The sequence below is a fragment of the Ochlerotatus camptorhynchus genome, unplaced genomic scaffold (genome assembly GCF_037179485.1).
Source record: "Ochlerotatus camptorhynchus isolate MF236.1 unplaced genomic scaffold, CSIRO-AGI_Acam_v1.1 ptg000324l, whole genome shotgun sequence".
NCBI classification, from domain to species: Eukaryota; Metazoa; Arthropoda; class Insecta; order Diptera; family Culicidae; genus Ochlerotatus; species Ochlerotatus camptorhynchus.
The window spans coordinates 1,333,613-1,350,617 of record NW_027040812.1 but is presented as its reverse complement, the minus strand read 5'-3'; the positions used below and the strand labels follow the sequence as shown (position 1 = coordinate 1,350,617).

Below are 17,005 nucleotides of genomic sequence, written 5' to 3'. Positions count from 1 at the left end.
GAAGCCATTTTAACAAACCCAGGAAATTTTCAGTCGAAAACAGATTTGTCTCTCACTACTACTGGTACTAAATATTTTGTATTTTCATACTTGTAGAAAAGATACAAATCACTTAAAAAATCAAGATTGTAGGATTTCTAGACTAAAAAACAGACAAAGAAAGCAATCTTTAGTAATTTTTCAAGATTATAAACATTGAACAAACTCCTCCTGAACTATGAATGAACTCAATGAAGATTTAGGTAAATTCACACTGAAACCATACAGTTTTTGTACAGATTTTTGTCAGCCAGATACAGAATAAAAAGATTTTTTTGCGATGAAAGTACAGATTGGAATTCAAAAAAAAATGTGACATCACTGACTGGGCTCGAACCACGAACGTTGATATAATCAAACCAGTGCTTTCTTCACTGCTTTCTCCATGCTTCGGAATATAGATAGGCGAATAAGAAGCGGTCATAGTACGATAATTTGATTTCACATGCTTTTTCTGCTGAATAAGAATCGAATAGAATCAAAGGAAGTGGTTGCGTCGTTCTACAATGTTAGAAATAAAAATCTTGGTAGCAGGGGAAATTGATGAAATGTCAGCTTAAATGCCCCTCATTTGGGCCAGTACATAAATTTAGCAATCGACTAAATTTTCAACATCGACCAAAAATATCCACTAGTACCGTCCCAATGACGCGTTCATCTAGATAAAATTGAAATCGGCGCCGGTGGTGTAGTGGTAAGTGTGATTACCTTTCACCCCAGCAGGCCTGGGTTCAACCCCAGTCGGCGCCGCCCTGATGTTCTGCGTCATAACATCTCTGATCACGTCTTCCTTCGGAGGAGAAGTAAAGCCGTTGGTCCCCGGTTCATGAGTTGATGGGTCGATAGGTAGGATCCAGGTGTGGGAGCTGCCTCCCTGGCGGCGGTAGCATCGGTGCTCAGCACGAAAAACAAGATCGACGAAAAACAAATCAAGAAGAAAAAAAGTAGAAACTCGATTGGACCTATGGTTGACCAACCGGAACGAAAAAATCTGGAAAAGTTCCGAGAAAAATGCGTGTCGATTCATGTTGACATGACTGGCAACGGCAATTCCGTTACTAAATTTTAAGATTCAGCCACCTTTTGAAAGCAATGACTATCATCTTTCGAACGGAACAGACAAGGAACCGATTGGAGTTGTGGTTGGCCAGTTGGGACGGGAAAACCCCTGAGAGTGCACTTCAGAAATACGGATTCACCGGGAAAACGGTCAATTCCTGAAAGTAGACCTAAAGATCCGCGATTTTCTCTAAATCATGAGCATATATGAAATAGTATTCTACTACCGGCTGGTCAGGAAACGGTCTTTAAGATATCCGGAATCACCGACAAAATGGAAAATTTCTGAAATTAAATCTCTGTACGTAATCGATTTTTTCTAAATTGCGTACAATCATTCTCCAATTCTTATGAGTATTCCAAATAAGTTATTGAGTAGGACTCAAGGAGAACTCAGAGTATAATTCAAAATAAATTCAAAAAATTTCAATCGTACCGGATTCCGAGGATAGTTCCAAAAGGAATTAATAATGAAATACAAATAAAATTTCATGGATAATTTTCTGGGCATTCCGAGATGAATTTCTAGAGTATTTAAACGAAATTCCATGGGAGTTCTGCACCCCTGGATAATCATGGATAATTTTCTGGGCATTCCGAGATGAATTTCTAGAGTATTTAAACGAAATTCCATGGGAGTTCTGCACCCCTACTAGATATAGTATTAAGTTAAACTTGTTTATCTACAAACAATGAAATATCGGCTCCGTAAAGCTAAGGCGATTAAGCTTTCAAAATAAATAAATTGAAAAAAAAAGCCCAACATCGAATGTGCTCACGGCATCTATTATTTCCAATAATGCAGCAAACCCGTGCAAACAAAAGCCTTGTCCTTCACACCAACCGAACAAACGACCTTGCTCGATCGGTATCATACCGAAAAAAATATAACATTATATCGGAAAGAAAATACATCCGAAACTTTTCCATATACATGGACTTCTTGATGTTGGTATGCTTGCCAGAATATTTAAAATTCCCTGCACTTTGGTCAAATAGCGTATAGGGCGTCGTTGTGCCAATTTGGTCGTGGCACATTTCGAGTATGAGAGAGTGATTGCAGTTTGCTCAAAAGTTCCTGAGTAAAATGCAAGTTACAGTGAAGATATACACCCATATTCTCGTTTATGTCTGAAAGTGTTTGTCATACAGAAACATTTTTATTTGATTTTACACTGTTTGATATTTGAAGAAGAAGAAGATGACCATGAGCAGGCATGGAAAATCATTTGCATTCATTTCATGCATTCATTTACATTCATTTGGCCCTTACTTTTTTCTTCAACAGAATTCCGCAAAATGATGTATGGAGCTTTTGTAGATGTTATAAGCTATAACTTTTGCAAATAACTCAAATTCGTATCTCTTATGTATGACGAACCAGAGCGAACAGAAGCCGCTACTGTTTTTCAGTGAATGTATTTTACATTCACTGAAAAACAGTAACATGTTATGCCCGCTCTAATTCGTGATGCATAAGAGATACAGATTTGAGTTATGGCCAAAAGTTGTAGCTAATAAAAAAAACCCTACTAAAACTCTATACATCATTTTGCGGAATGCTGTTGATGAAAAAAGTTAGAGGCAAATGAATGTAAATGATTGCATGAACTGAATGTAAATGATTTTCCATGCCTGACCATGAGCCCCTTCTCGGAACGAGTGTATTGCTGATGGACCTGGTCTACGATTCAAGATTGGTTTCTATAATGTCATCGAAATGTAAGTATTATTGACAATAATCATAACAATCAACTCGTATATACATTGAAATAAATATATAAAAGGGAAGGGACGGTTCAACAGGGCACCCGATTGAAGCGATTTGGACGGGGAGAGTGGGAATGCCAACTCCCTGTTAATAACATTTCGTGGATAAAGGGCGGGCTCTTCTCCCTACTCATTGGGGCATCTTCCTGTTTGGGGGCTTGTTGTTTTGACCAATTGGCTGATCAAGTTGCTGGAAGGAGATTCTTTTTTGTTCCGTAGATGCGTATAGGCGACTTTGCCTATCGATCTACCCAATCCGTTTTTGGCCCTTCATACAGTGACATGTTGAGGACAATCAGAGGTTATTAAGCTTGATCAAGACCAATAGAGAAGAGAGCCTACTGCTGTCGGACTTAGTTTCCGTGCTACAATGGGTGGTAAACCACTATCATCATCATCTAATCGCTTGTCAGAATATTTAAAACTAATGAATAGGGGAAATGGCTCTAATGTTGGCCTAAGATTGGGCCCATCGCTAGAAATCTGCTATTTATCAATTTAATCTTGATGAACGCGTCATTGGGACTGAACTAATGGATATTTTTGGTCCTATTGAACATTTAGTCGATTGCTGAATTTATAAAATTAGGGGCATTTAGGCCGACATTACATCCATTTCCCATATACAGAAATTCCATAATAAAACGATATAGTGGTCCTCAGAATTTCGTAAAAATTGCTAGTTTTGTTCGTTATTGCAAATGATTAGACCCTTATTTTTTTGGCATTAGGGTTACCATTTCCATGTTAGGGTGGACCAAAACATATTTTTTTTTTCAAAAATTACTTTTTACAAAAATTCATTATTTTGCAGCTTGGACCGATTTCAAAGATCAAAATATCAAATTAAAGGTAATTAAAAATACTTTCAAGAATAAATATAATAAAATTTTAAAAAAAAGGGGGTTACTATCGACCAACATTGGTTGTATTTGATTGCTATGGTTTTCATGGTTTGTAGACCGAGGGCCCTGTATGTTTTTATATTTTTACTTGAAAATTTAAGCTTTTTACACAGTTAAATGAGTTAATTTTTTTCTTTAAATTTTTAAGCTTTGGGTTTTTGCTCAATACTCCTATGCGACTAGACTACCATACGTCTCCATTGATAGATAGCTAACATAATCACATAAGGGGCTTGACAGGGGGAGGGGGGGTTGACAATTATCTACGCAGGGGAGGGGGGAGTCAAGGATCCCAAAAAAAACCGTCTAGGTGGTAAATGAACAGCCCCTAATCTATACCTATTTGATTTGTTCTATATTTATTTGAGCGAAATCCCAAAGCTTGATATCTTCAAAAAATATAACACAAAAAGGAAAACAAAAACACTTCGCTGATTTTTTTTATATGTTGTGTAAATCAAGTCTACATTTTTAAGGAAAAATATGAAAACATATTGTGCCCTCTGTCTACAATCCATAAAACCATAAAAAAAATCAAATACAATCAATGTTTTTCAATAGAAAATCTATTTTTTTTTAAATAATTATATCTGCTCTTACAATTATTTTTATTTACCTCACATTTAATATTTTGATTTTTGAAATCAGCTAAGTGAAAAATACGTTTTTTAAGACCACCCTAACATGGAAATGATCACCGTAATGACAAAATAAAAAAACGGTTGTAATATTTTGCGATAAGGAACAATACTACAACTTTTACGAAATTCTGAGAACCACTATATAATTTTGCTATGGAATGGTTGTATTTTTGTACAAATTTTGTTTTCGTTGTTGGAACATAAGTAATATTTGTTGCATATCTACCAAATATTGGATACCTAGAACTAACTCTAATCATGGAAAACACACACAGAATTTTAATTTAAACCTTCCCTGCTTTACGAGTACCATAAATTCGGCGGCACCACTGCCTATTCGATGAGTCACCCCTGCTGAAATGGAAGCGGACCGAAAAGGCAATTTCCCAAGACAACCCTTGACGATAACACAGTACCTACGCGCAAACAGAACCAACATATGCGAGCGAGGAGCTCTGGAAGTGACAACAAAAATTCTCTCTGTCCAAGTGCTCCTTTGACACACAATGGATACTTGCTCATACAGTAACCTCTCCATATATGCGGTGGGTGGTACCACCCATCCAAAGCTGTTTTCCGGCTGTCCTTCAACCGATTGAGCAGATTTTCTGTAGATAACTAGTGTATGGTTGACACTAATTACATATACAATAAAATCAGCGTAATATGTTGAAGGGCAGCCGAGAAATAGCGGTGGGTTGACGATGCCACCCACCGCATAAATGGAGGGATTACTGTAGGTATATGTACATTTTTCCTTTCCAGACAGCCAGCGAAGTTGGTCGCCAAGTCGCGAAAAGCGGATATAATAAAAGAAACAGAAAAGCTTCAATAATGCAATATATGTGCGACCGGCGCTGTGAAAAAGTACTCCATGCTCTATATGCATTGAATGTTATTGTCGCATGGTTGTTGTTGTTGCTGTTGTTGTTGCGACTATCTTGCTGAACCAGCAAACGAGAATAATGGGGCATGGCGACCTACTTAAGTTAAACTGGGATTTTTTCAGCAGTTTACTAGAAGTCCTTCCAAGGAACTTGCTAATTTTATCGATATTTTATACCCTCATAAAACTCAAATTATTACTTGGGGTATGCGTGTTTTAATACATAATTAAAATTATTTGTTTTTTTTTTATAAAGAATTGAAAATTCACAAAAACACATGAAAATAACAATTGGAGTAATCGCCTCGGCGAGCAATTAAGGATCACTAAATCACGTAACATTTAAGTTTTTGTTAGTGACCAGTGAAGGACATCAAAAAATCGACTGTACACTTCTAGTGCCAGTACAAAAGTAAAAAAGTTGAAATATTTCCAAAATTATCTGATTTCCTATTGATTCACTAAATATGATTATTATTAATGAAATATTATCCTTAACACCGTAATTTCTAATAAATCAAAAAAGGATTAATTTATTCGAAGAGAGCATTTTTACACATTTTCCCCAAAAGCATATGGCTCGGAACGAGGCCGACGAACGATTCCTCCCTCGCGGTTCACTTGAGAAAATATGTATGAGAATGTTCGAACCGTGCCAGTTAGGGCCCACTGAAAGAAGCGACGGGGACTAGGGGAGATCTATTGTTGTGTTGGTAGGTAAGGGAGCTTTCATGAAGGAGGATAATTAGAAATGGAATATGGGACGTTGCTGTTGTCGTTGTCGATAAGTGAGGGAGAAGATATGGTTGGGATATTGGCTGTGTGTAGTCATAGACGACGGAGAGCACAATAATGGATGAAAGTGTCAATGTGATCTATTTCGCTAATTATGCCAGAAGGCTTGGATGTGAAAAATTAGATTTCGATAAGGCAGGGCCATTTTTCGTAGTAAGGTTGAAGTAGAGCAATAAAGTTCGGCAATTGTAATAGTTGATTGCCACCCTGACAATTCGATAATGTGGATGTACCATTAGTTGTCAAAGGACCCATAATTGAGCAGCTCCTCGGCAAATGATGAAGCTATCACACTCGACCTTCTCCAAATTGCATACAACTTTGCATAATTGTTTGTTATGGGCTACTTACAACTTTGTCTCAGATGGCATTTCGGTTTGAAAAAATGCTATGCCGAACCTTAGCGCAAATGTGAATGATTCTTAACAAACAATTATGAAAGGCGAGTAAAATTTCATTGTTTTGTCTTTGTTATTTAGCCTATAACTGCTCATTTATGGCGTGAGTAAATTTCAAGCTGGCCGTAACAATACTTGGCTTGCACTGTTTGACACACAAATTGCTCGTTGGTTTAATAATTTTTTCTCAAAGTTCTTGTTGATATTCGGTTTTCTCGATTCACTGGAGACATACAATCTTGCTTTCTCGAGATTTTTTCCATAAAATTGGACTTTATATTATATCGGCAGCCCATATCTACTTCGAACCTACACGACCGGTCAATCTCACTCAGAAAGAGAGAGAGAGAGATAGAGAGAGTAATTTCTTCTTAGATTAAAGATAAATTTCTAAAAACCTAGGTTAATCAGCGCTTATTTCTCACTCATCTGAGTAGAAGTTGACATATAAAAATTCTGAATTTCAATATTGATGTAAGCATTCATTCACGTAAACTTGTATTTTATTTCACGCAACCGAGAAACTTGCAACCAATGTTGTTTAGAACAATGGGCCTTTGTATACAATATTTACTACATTACGTGAAATGTCTCAGAACTTCACATGATATATAATGTAAACTTATATGATATGTGACGCTCCATTTATGTGCATCATACTGAACAAAAAATTTACACTACTTGTTCGAACTGTGTACTCTCTCGCTGAGTGAGATTGGACGGCCGCGTACTGCTAACATAGGTACTTCGATCCGAAGAAATGAACCCTCGTGTCCGTCAATGCTTCATCAGACGTCAATCTATCCAGTGGGACAAACTTAACGAATTTCAAAGTTGATACGTGTTTTGGAATGTACCAATACCATAGCGTACCTTCAAGGATTTTGAACGAACCTTAAAGCTTCCCGGAAAACCCGTGTCCCGCTGGATAGACATACGATTTCAGCAATGACCAAGTCGATCGACCAGATTTCTACGGAAATGTGACGTACCAAATGCGTACTTTACAAATCTGTAATTCATCTTTAACGTACCTCTTATTTTAAATTCAATGCTTATACTAAACTTTTTAAATCGTTTTAAAAAGACTGAAACGCGCAAAGATTGGTCGACAAAAACATCGTTTCTTTCAGTCAAAATTCATATCACAAAAATCTACTTGTTCTTCTTTTGGTAGTTCAATTCATATATTTAAAGGCAAAAATGTTCGTTTATTCTTTTGGTTTGCCAAATCCGAACTGCTGTGCCTTCCATTAAATTTTGCACAGTGGTCTCATCAAACTTATTCGCCGCCGATCGCCAGTTAGATTTAAACTGCTGCTCGTTTTCCATGGATTTATTAGTTTTTATGAGATTCCGTTTGACCAAGGCCCAATACCGTTAAATAGGCTGTTGGGAGGGTTTTGGTCTTTGGGTACCCGTAGCAATGAAAATGCCACTTTTTAGACCACACGTGCATATGGCCTGCCAGACGAGATATTTTTTTCGGGAACTTCGATAGTTTGATGGTTTTGAAAATTTCAGCCACCTTCCCTTTTCCTGATGCGCCATAAAACTCCTGTCCCGGAAGCTGCTTGAAATCCTCCTTCACATAAGTTTCGTGTGAGAACGTCGGATTCGCTTGCTGCGCGAGCAAAATTTTGACACGCTGCTCCTTTTGCTTGGACGTCATTTTGAAAACTGGAGAGCAAACGGTGAAAACTCATCATAGCAACCATTGTATATACACTCAACTTGCAAATGTAGCATTTCGTGTTTTTTATGCATTTTTAACAGAAATACACCAATTTGAAGTTGACCAATTTTTGCGCGTTCCAGACTTTATATATACATCTTGGGCATGAAATTGAATTCCTCGAAAAATTGTAGCCCGATTTCATACAAAAAACATTGCACTTAAGTGCATTATAGCCAATTTGAGGAACAAAAACAGTTTTTTTTATTTGTATTCCTTAAAAATATACTAATTTCGAACAAAACCGTAAAATTCATGAATAATTATGGAGACACACGGTGCTGCTTGGAAAACTCCAACATGAGAAATGCCTTGATAACTTTCTGATCGGTCATGAACAACATACCTAACTGGAATTCACTTTCTGATAGAATTCACCAGTGATTTAAATAAAAATTAGTATTATTTAAAAAAAAATCCATTTGTTTAAGTTTGTCCCGCTGGATAGATTGACGTCTTCATCAGTCAGTCTTGGGATTGAGACCACAATCAGCCATAAGTTACTTGATGATTTCATCAAGAAGCACACCTCGAGAACACTCACCAAGGTGGAGCAAAACGACAGTTAGCCTGATATGGGAGGTCAGCAGTTTGGTTAGTTTTTGTATTGAAAATTACAAAACACACGAACATTCAACGTGATCCTATTTACTCATTTATGAATTGGCGCTAACCAAAACTTCACTAATTTGTACTATACAATTGAAGCTTTAAAGAGAGTGCCACTTCTGTAGTGGAAAGCGTCATTACCTCTCACCACAAAGCACCTGGGTTTAATATAAAATCATTTATAACTTAAAAAATACAAGTCATAATGCAAAACTTATTCCATGTTTGGATTCAGCGCCCCATATATATATTTTTTTTTAATTTGGGGATTTTTTTTCTTATTTTGTTTGGCCTGACTTTGTATGGAGACGCCTCACTGTGTGTTACGAACGTAACATTGCAATTATTAGAAAATCGCCCTTACTGCGTGGGTACTAGGACCTGAACGAGGGGGGGCGACACATCGGAAATGTCGTTTAGCTTCAACTCTATTTACATATGATTTATTTGTTCAGTGTAGATTTGCAGGATTCCGTTTCCTACCGTTTCCTACTGTTCGCTGGCATCTACTTTTTCGATGCTACAGTAGATAGAAGTCGATGGCGATAGGTACGGAATGATTTTTCATGAAAAGTCAATTAATTTGCTGCTAAGTAGACACGAGCCAACATATGCTTGAAATCAGTGAGCTTGCAGCTTTGAGGTGCTGCGGTCTAGAACAGTATGTTTCTCGGAAAGTGAGAGGATTATATGTACCGTAATAAAATTGGCATATTTCATAATGAATCAATACTCGGAAATAATCAATTTTATGAGCAACATACAAACTTTTGTATAGTAGGGGAAATGGATGTAATGTCGGCCTAAATGCCCCTAATTTGGGCCCATACATAAATTCAGAAATCTCTAAATTTTCAATAGCGACCAAAAATATCCATTTGTACCGTCCCAATGACGCGTTCATCTAGATAAAATTGATAAATAGCAGATTTTTAGGGATGGAACCAATCTTAGAGCCATTTGCCCTATATGTTTAAAAAATTAAATGGTTTAAACTTTCAGGAAATTTCACTCCTATATTCCCATAGAAATGTGATCTAGAACTTTAATTTCAATCGAAACCCTGAGAAAACAAAACTGTTAAAACGTTCATACCTAATTATTCAATTCTTTCAATTTAAATTAAATTTAGGTAGGGGAATTTACGTATTCTTGGCAACCTAAGCAGCAACCTTCTTTCTATAGCCTTTTTCTTTAAGGAACGCACACATATGCAGTATTGGTTTGTTTACAATCTTTTGCTGCCAGCTCCAATCTTCTCTAGTGAATATTGTCGGCAACCAGTTTTTCTTCGGCAACCGTTCCATTTGAACTGCATGTAAATCTGCTGTTCTATTATTGGCAACTCGAAATCAGCTACAATTTGTAGTGCGTGTGTTTCATTTCAAGCAAACCTTGCTAGATTGCTTTTTCTCAGTGGTAAAAATATAGTCAAATTGAAGCTGAAAGCATAAAGAATCGTTTGCATGCATTCAGCGAAGTGTTTTCGTAAGAAAATCCAGTGAAAATAGTGTTTCAATTTGGGTTGCCGAACATAGTCTGGCATGCCGAAGCCGTCATTTCTCCTAGGCATACATAATGCAGCCGAATCCTAAGTATTTAGTTTTTAACGCTTGTTACAGCTTGTTTTGCGGAATGGCTTCGCGGGGCGGGATGTACCATATAGAGATACTGGTGTTGTCAATCAGGCTAGTTGGTTTATATAACACATATGTTATCGATAGGAAACCTTCAAAAGCTAGAAGGCTGGTGATCCAGTTTAGTAATAGACCTAAGTGGATGGGAAGAATTGTGGATTAAAACTTGCGCTTTTCCATGAATAGAGCATTTTACGAGACATTTCTGGTTAAATTCATGAATGAACGAATAATACTCTTGTAAATTTTTGTAGTAAACCTGCCGACCGAGAGTACGTGCCGCTACAGGAATATCCGAAGAAATTCATGTTACAGTAAACAAGCCCGATCAACGCGTGAACGAGGTAGTTTTCACAATACCACAACCTACCAGTTGCTGGAGGTTATTCCGAGAGTCGAAGTGACTTTTGTCACTTGTGAAGTGGGAAAAATCACGTCGTGGTGACGTGACTCTATGTGCAAATCAAATGAAGAGTCACGTCACCACGACGTAACTTTTCTCACTTCAATAGTCACTTGGACTCTCGGAATAACCCCCGCTGACGGACTTTGGCTAGAAAGATGCCGGAGATTTACGACCATTGCGTTTTTTTATTGTAGAACCCTAAACTGGCAGTGGTTTTCATTGGCCGGTACGGTAAGGATTCACGTTTTGCTTCGCAGTGGGCACTAGCTTCCACAAAGCAATTTCGTAGCCCTTAATTCATTTGCTCTTAAAAGTATAGATTCTTCAAATCTGCAATACTAGAGCTTCCTAAATGACCATCATTTGGCGGCACCATCTCTATTTCCGAACGGACCGCTTAAAACTCACAAATCTATAATTCTAGTGTTACGACGTTGAACAATTATCACTTGACCACAGTCTCACCGAAATGTAAATAAACACCTCCGGCTTGCTGCTTCGTCTGCTATGGTTGTTTGTTCGGTGATAGCTCGATCACGAGAAGATTTGAGCATGCGCAAGTAGATGGTAGTAGATGCCACAGATGCAAACAGATGGTGTACGGTAAATGATTATATAAAAAATAGGACCGATTCACGCTGAAAATGAGATAATCTGGATGTGTCGTCCCCCTCGGTCCTGAACACTCCTTCCGAAAGGAATTGAGCAAATACTTAACAATTACAAGTAAAGAACGTGTAAGAATCTATTTGAACTACCGCTCCCAACTGGTTGCAGCATCTGGTTTAGAGGTTCTTGTAGGATCGGAAACATGGAAATTGAAAGGAATAAATCCAATTTGTTTGCACGTTCACTCACTGGTCTTGGCGGAAGTTCACTTCATTAGCTACCCGTTGCCGACGCAGCGGACCTTTCTACCTTCGCGCGGTCGAGTTGTTGCGTCCGGCAATAGCGTTTATAGTTAATTGCTATTAGATACGTTTGCATACAGTGGCAGATGATGAATATGAAGATCCAGTGGAGGTGCCAAGCAAAGGTGTTAAATCCTAGACAAATGGTAAGTTCCAAATTCGCTGTTGTCGTCGTCTTAGTCACCGTTGGCAGGATCATTCGTATATTTAAAATTGACCATCTACCTCAGAAACTATTGTTCATTACATCTAATCTAATCTCTAACCTAACACCGACACAGCCAGTTCTTGAAAGCATCCTGGAAAATGATATATATACCTACATCATTTTTCTTGTCTATTTGATATATGTTTCACATCGAAGATGCGTCACACACAGAGCTGCTAAATATCACGGCCGTCATGTGACAATGAGAAAACAGGTCCTCTCACTATCACGAGATGAAGCGACCGATCATTAGCTTTCTTGTCATTTTCCAATGATCAAGCACTCATGAGAATTTTTTTTTTTTTCCTTTGGTTTGTTTTTTCCGTCGATCTTGTTTTCCGTGCTGAGCACCAATGCTACCGACGTGCCAGGAAGGCAGCTCTTACACCTGGACCCTACCTATCGACCCATCAACTCATGAACCGGGGACCAACGGCTTTACTTCCCATCCGAAGGAAGGCGTGATCAGAGATGTTATGCCTCAGAACATCCCGGCGGCGCCGACTGGGATTAAACCCAGGCCTGCTGGGGTGAGAGGTAATCACGCTTACCACTACACCACCGGCGCCGTTGACTCATGAGAATTATTCTTCTGCGGTTTTGACATCAACATTTCTAACTGATTTAGATGAATTTAAGCAAGGAACCAGATGTAATCGGTAGAGTGAATATATTTTTAAGATTTCCTCGGTACAATTAACTTTAATAGCAATACATGAGCTAGTAATCACGATGATCACAACTCTGTCACGTTCTGTCATGACAAAAAAATCGATGAGATTTTGAAGAAAATCTCTGTCATCTTTTTCTCATCCGATGATGGTGACAGAAGTATCTCTGTAAATATCGCATGAGATCTTTCATTGAAAATGACATTTGCCAGCCCTGGTCACACATATCAAAACGGCCATGCCTATTGTGCAGCATTTAAGGGGCAAGATGATTCAGAAAACATCGGGCCTGTTTAAATAGAAGATTTAAAGACAATGCTTCAGAATCCAATAAATGGAGGAAACGTGGACATCTCGTACCGTACGTTCCGATTTTGGTAATTATATGATTGGTTGGTCGTTGGAAGCATCAAAGCTAGAAATATTAGGTGATGCTCCATTTTCTTCTGACGGTTGGGGCATGAGCACTAACTCTTGTCCTAGCCTTTTACATATGACTTATGGCTATAGCACCATTACTCGCTTTCTGAAAAGATAATAGGGAAAGGAAAAGGAGAAGGACAAAGGGAAAAGGTTTATGTGAAATCTATGAACATAAACAATATTTTTGATTTGAAATATAGGTACAATATAGAAAATTCAGAACGGCGCGGTGTTCACTATTATCAAGTCATAAAAAGTAACAAGGACTAAAATATGATCCTTTGATTATTGCAAAATCCTGATGCTTGGGACAAGCAATCATCCTCAATGTGTAAAAACGGGTGATCTCAAACTAGGCAATACCATCGCCGGCCGCTCCCTAACGCAGGTCAAGAAAGGAATGGGTAGGATTGTGTTGACGTGACACTCACTTTGATGGAAGCCAAGAAATCCTCTGCACTTCCACGAGGAATCACTGGGATGTTGGGTAAGAGGGTTGGGTTTGCAGCAGGGTTCGTTTTGGTAAACGATAAGCTGAAGTGAAATATAAATAGATAAATTAAGATAAAAAGAACGATCTCACCGAGTGACCAAGTGAATCTGTATCAAGCTGCCAAGCAATGTTCCAACGCAGTAGTCCAAATCGTTTGCTTGATGAGGATCAACATCCGGTCTGGCTGTCTGGTAAAACTTGAATGAAATGTCCTGAATCGAGTGCTCTCTTGTAAGATTCATCACTCCAACTTGCTCCTCAGCTCCTCTCGTGTGTCCAATGAAGGATTTACTTCGTTTTGTAAACTACTTAAGCAGTGGATAGCAGGGACGTAGCTCTAATATTTCTATGAGAATCTTGCAGGATGGCTGCTATATAGGCGAACTCGGCAACATTCCCTTCACCCTTTCTCCTCTATCCAATGCTGACCGATCGTCCAAAACTCCTCCCCACCAACACAAAAAAAAACTTCACTTCCTCTTCCAAACAAGCAACAAACGACTAAATCTATACACCAAAAATAGTTTATTGCCCGATAAGTCCATTCCGGGTTGACTATCATGCATGTATATCGAATAACCACACTCCCGAAAAAATCGAAAAAAAAAATCGTGACAGCTCTTAAAAAGCCAACCGACCTCAGCAGAGCCTACTCCGAATCCTCCTATTGTTCATTTCATACCGACCGAAAACTTAATCATATTTTGTCGTGAAGTGTTGTGGTGCTCGATTACCTAGGATGGATCGTTTTTGCTTACTGAGCAGAAAATCATAGGCAGCATTATATTCTCATATTCTACATATTTTCAAATAAACATTTAGATTCATTGGGTAGGGATGGGACCATTGAAGCGATTTGGATGAGGAGAGTGCCAACTCCCTGTTGTTAACATTGAATTGAAGGTGGGCTCTTCTCCCCACTCATTGGGTCATCCCCTCGGATGGTGGCTTGTTCTGTATCGGGTTGGAACATTTTTATAATTGGAAGGAGATTCTTCTTGCTTCCGTGGATCACGCGTAAGTGTCATGGCCCTTCATACAATGGTAAATTGAATACAACCAGTTATAGTACTTGATCAAGTCACAAAACAATGAGTGGTATCATTTACATACATACTCACAATTCATTTAAGTTCGTGATTTTGCCATCTCCGACAAATGAGTCGCGACCTCACTCCATTGTTTAGAATGCACTATGGAGAATCTCCATACAAGGAGGTGGCGAAAACATATTCTTGGTTATTCTGCATTATTTTACATGTTCTGGAATCATTTTAAGATCCTAAAATTTACTAGGATCTCCAAAATATCCTAGAGTTAAGATCTTGACTCAATTAAGTTTGGTGCGCACGTTGCCGGCATTTCAATTCATCTTCCGAGCTTTGAAAAGCTTAATGATAACATACGTAACAAATGGTGCATCAAAGATCTTGAAGTTCCCCAGGCTCAATATAGACTTGAACAATGTTCTGGAAATCTTTACCAGTCCATGAAGCTCAATAGAGGCTCCTGACAACATGCACATCATGGAATGGTATCATTAAGATATCTATTGCTCACCAAACTATTCGATGATCTTGAAGTTGTACAGGCTCAATGCAAGTCTTGAATAATAGACCGGAAATTTGTATGAGTCCATGAAGCTCATGAGAGCACCCCCCCCCCTCCCATGCACATTATGGAACGGTATCAATAAGCTGTGTAATTTAGGAGCAACCAAAAAATAAACAGGCACCTTAGAAGACAAGACTAGCAGCACTTTGCCGGTTCGTACAAAATTCGTACATTGTATTAATATAGCGTAATATTATTATTTTGCCAGATGACAGGCAATACGAATGTTTCGTACAATTTACGAAAAAAAAATGTGTTTTATCTACGAAACCCATTTGTACAAAACGAGCGTACGAGAATTTACGAAAAAATATTTTCAGTGTTATAAATAAGGTTGGAGAGCTACTTGGAGCACCTAGGTTTAAATGAATGTAAAATGATTATAATTCGGAACAAGTTCTAAAAACTGTGAAAGCTCTTTTCAGTGCTAACATTTAAAAACGGCGCAAAAGCCATTTGTAAACAAATGGTTTGTGGGCCCTTTACTCGCTACCCGAAGAACGCCCACGCAAACCAACAGCATCGTCAGGAAGGGGGAAATTTCCCCTACCCGATGTTGCTGTTGTGTCGCGTGGGTGTACTTCAAGTAGTGAGTAAAGGGCCCACAAACCATTTGTTTACAAATGGCTTTTGTGCCGTTTTCAAATGTTAGCACTGTTTTGACGGGATAAGTGTCACCTTAGTGTGATGGTTAGTTTAGTTAAATTTACCTTATTATCGGACCTTAGTGCGATGGTCTCAAGATACGAAAATTGTCTTCAAATATTATCTATTTAAAGGAAATACAAAATAAAAGAAAATCAGTTTTATAATTCTCAATCCACAACCAACAACAACAAAATAAACAAGCCATAATCCCAATGTTTATCCTAGTTAAAATTTCGACAGCTTTCAAATTACAATCGGTACATTATTTCATATCCTTGATAACACTTACTCATGTTCACAATCTGCGCAGTTGATAATTGTAAAATCGCAAAAACCTACCCCACGGAGAACAAGCAATCCAAACATCCAAATTACAATTACTCAAAAACAATGAAACCGGAATGTCATTCACGGCTTCTTGTCTTCGACAGTCATTGTACGGAAAATGAGTCCCGAGATTCAGCTGACTTACTTTCCTCGTCTGAGTCGGTCGGTAGGCACGGCATTCAGATTCCTTTCGCTATAGGCTCTCATCTGGAATGAGTAGGCGCACAACAAGCACTCCGGAAAATATTGTTATAATGCACAAGTGTACCTACCGAACCAACCACTGAAAGCAAGCCGACAAGTGGAAAAACAAGGATGTAATTAGGAGCTTTCTGTGCAAATGAAAAGAAACAAGGACCGTAGATCCCTAGTTGTTTTCCTTGGACGAACTGAAGACGCTGCTCAAGTAAATGGAAAAAAAAACGCGGAAGGAACGGGACATAACCCTCGCTTCCTCTCAAACATACCTCCAAGTTTAATTCGGCCTGGTATATTCCGTTTACTCTATGGCAGGCGGATACAAAGTCCCTGATCCAAATCTCAGGAACAAAGTTGCTATGATGGAAGCAGAGATAGTTATTGGAGTGGAAAATCTCCAATGTGAAAGCAAAATAAAGCGAAACAATCTCACAACACCTTGCTTCTCCGTTTTGTACAGAACCAGTGAGGGGGGGTTTACCTTGATGTACCTACTAATCCCAAGCTGGTGCGAAATAGCACCAAACTAACCAGTAGGCAATTCCGAATGGCTAACACGAATGAAAATGAATGCTATAAGGATTAGTTTATTGTTATAGCCGCCGTTCTCTATGTAGTGGTAGACTTCAATT

General features: G+C 38.4%; 1 protein-coding gene across 1 annotated transcript in view; it reads right to left on the bottom strand.

The window, feature by feature from the left end:
* Window positions 1–17,005, bottom strand: part of LOC135707999 (protein Fe65 homolog) — a 358,036-nt gene that overhangs the window by 285,603 nt on the left and 55,428 nt on the right. The window lies entirely within an intron of this gene.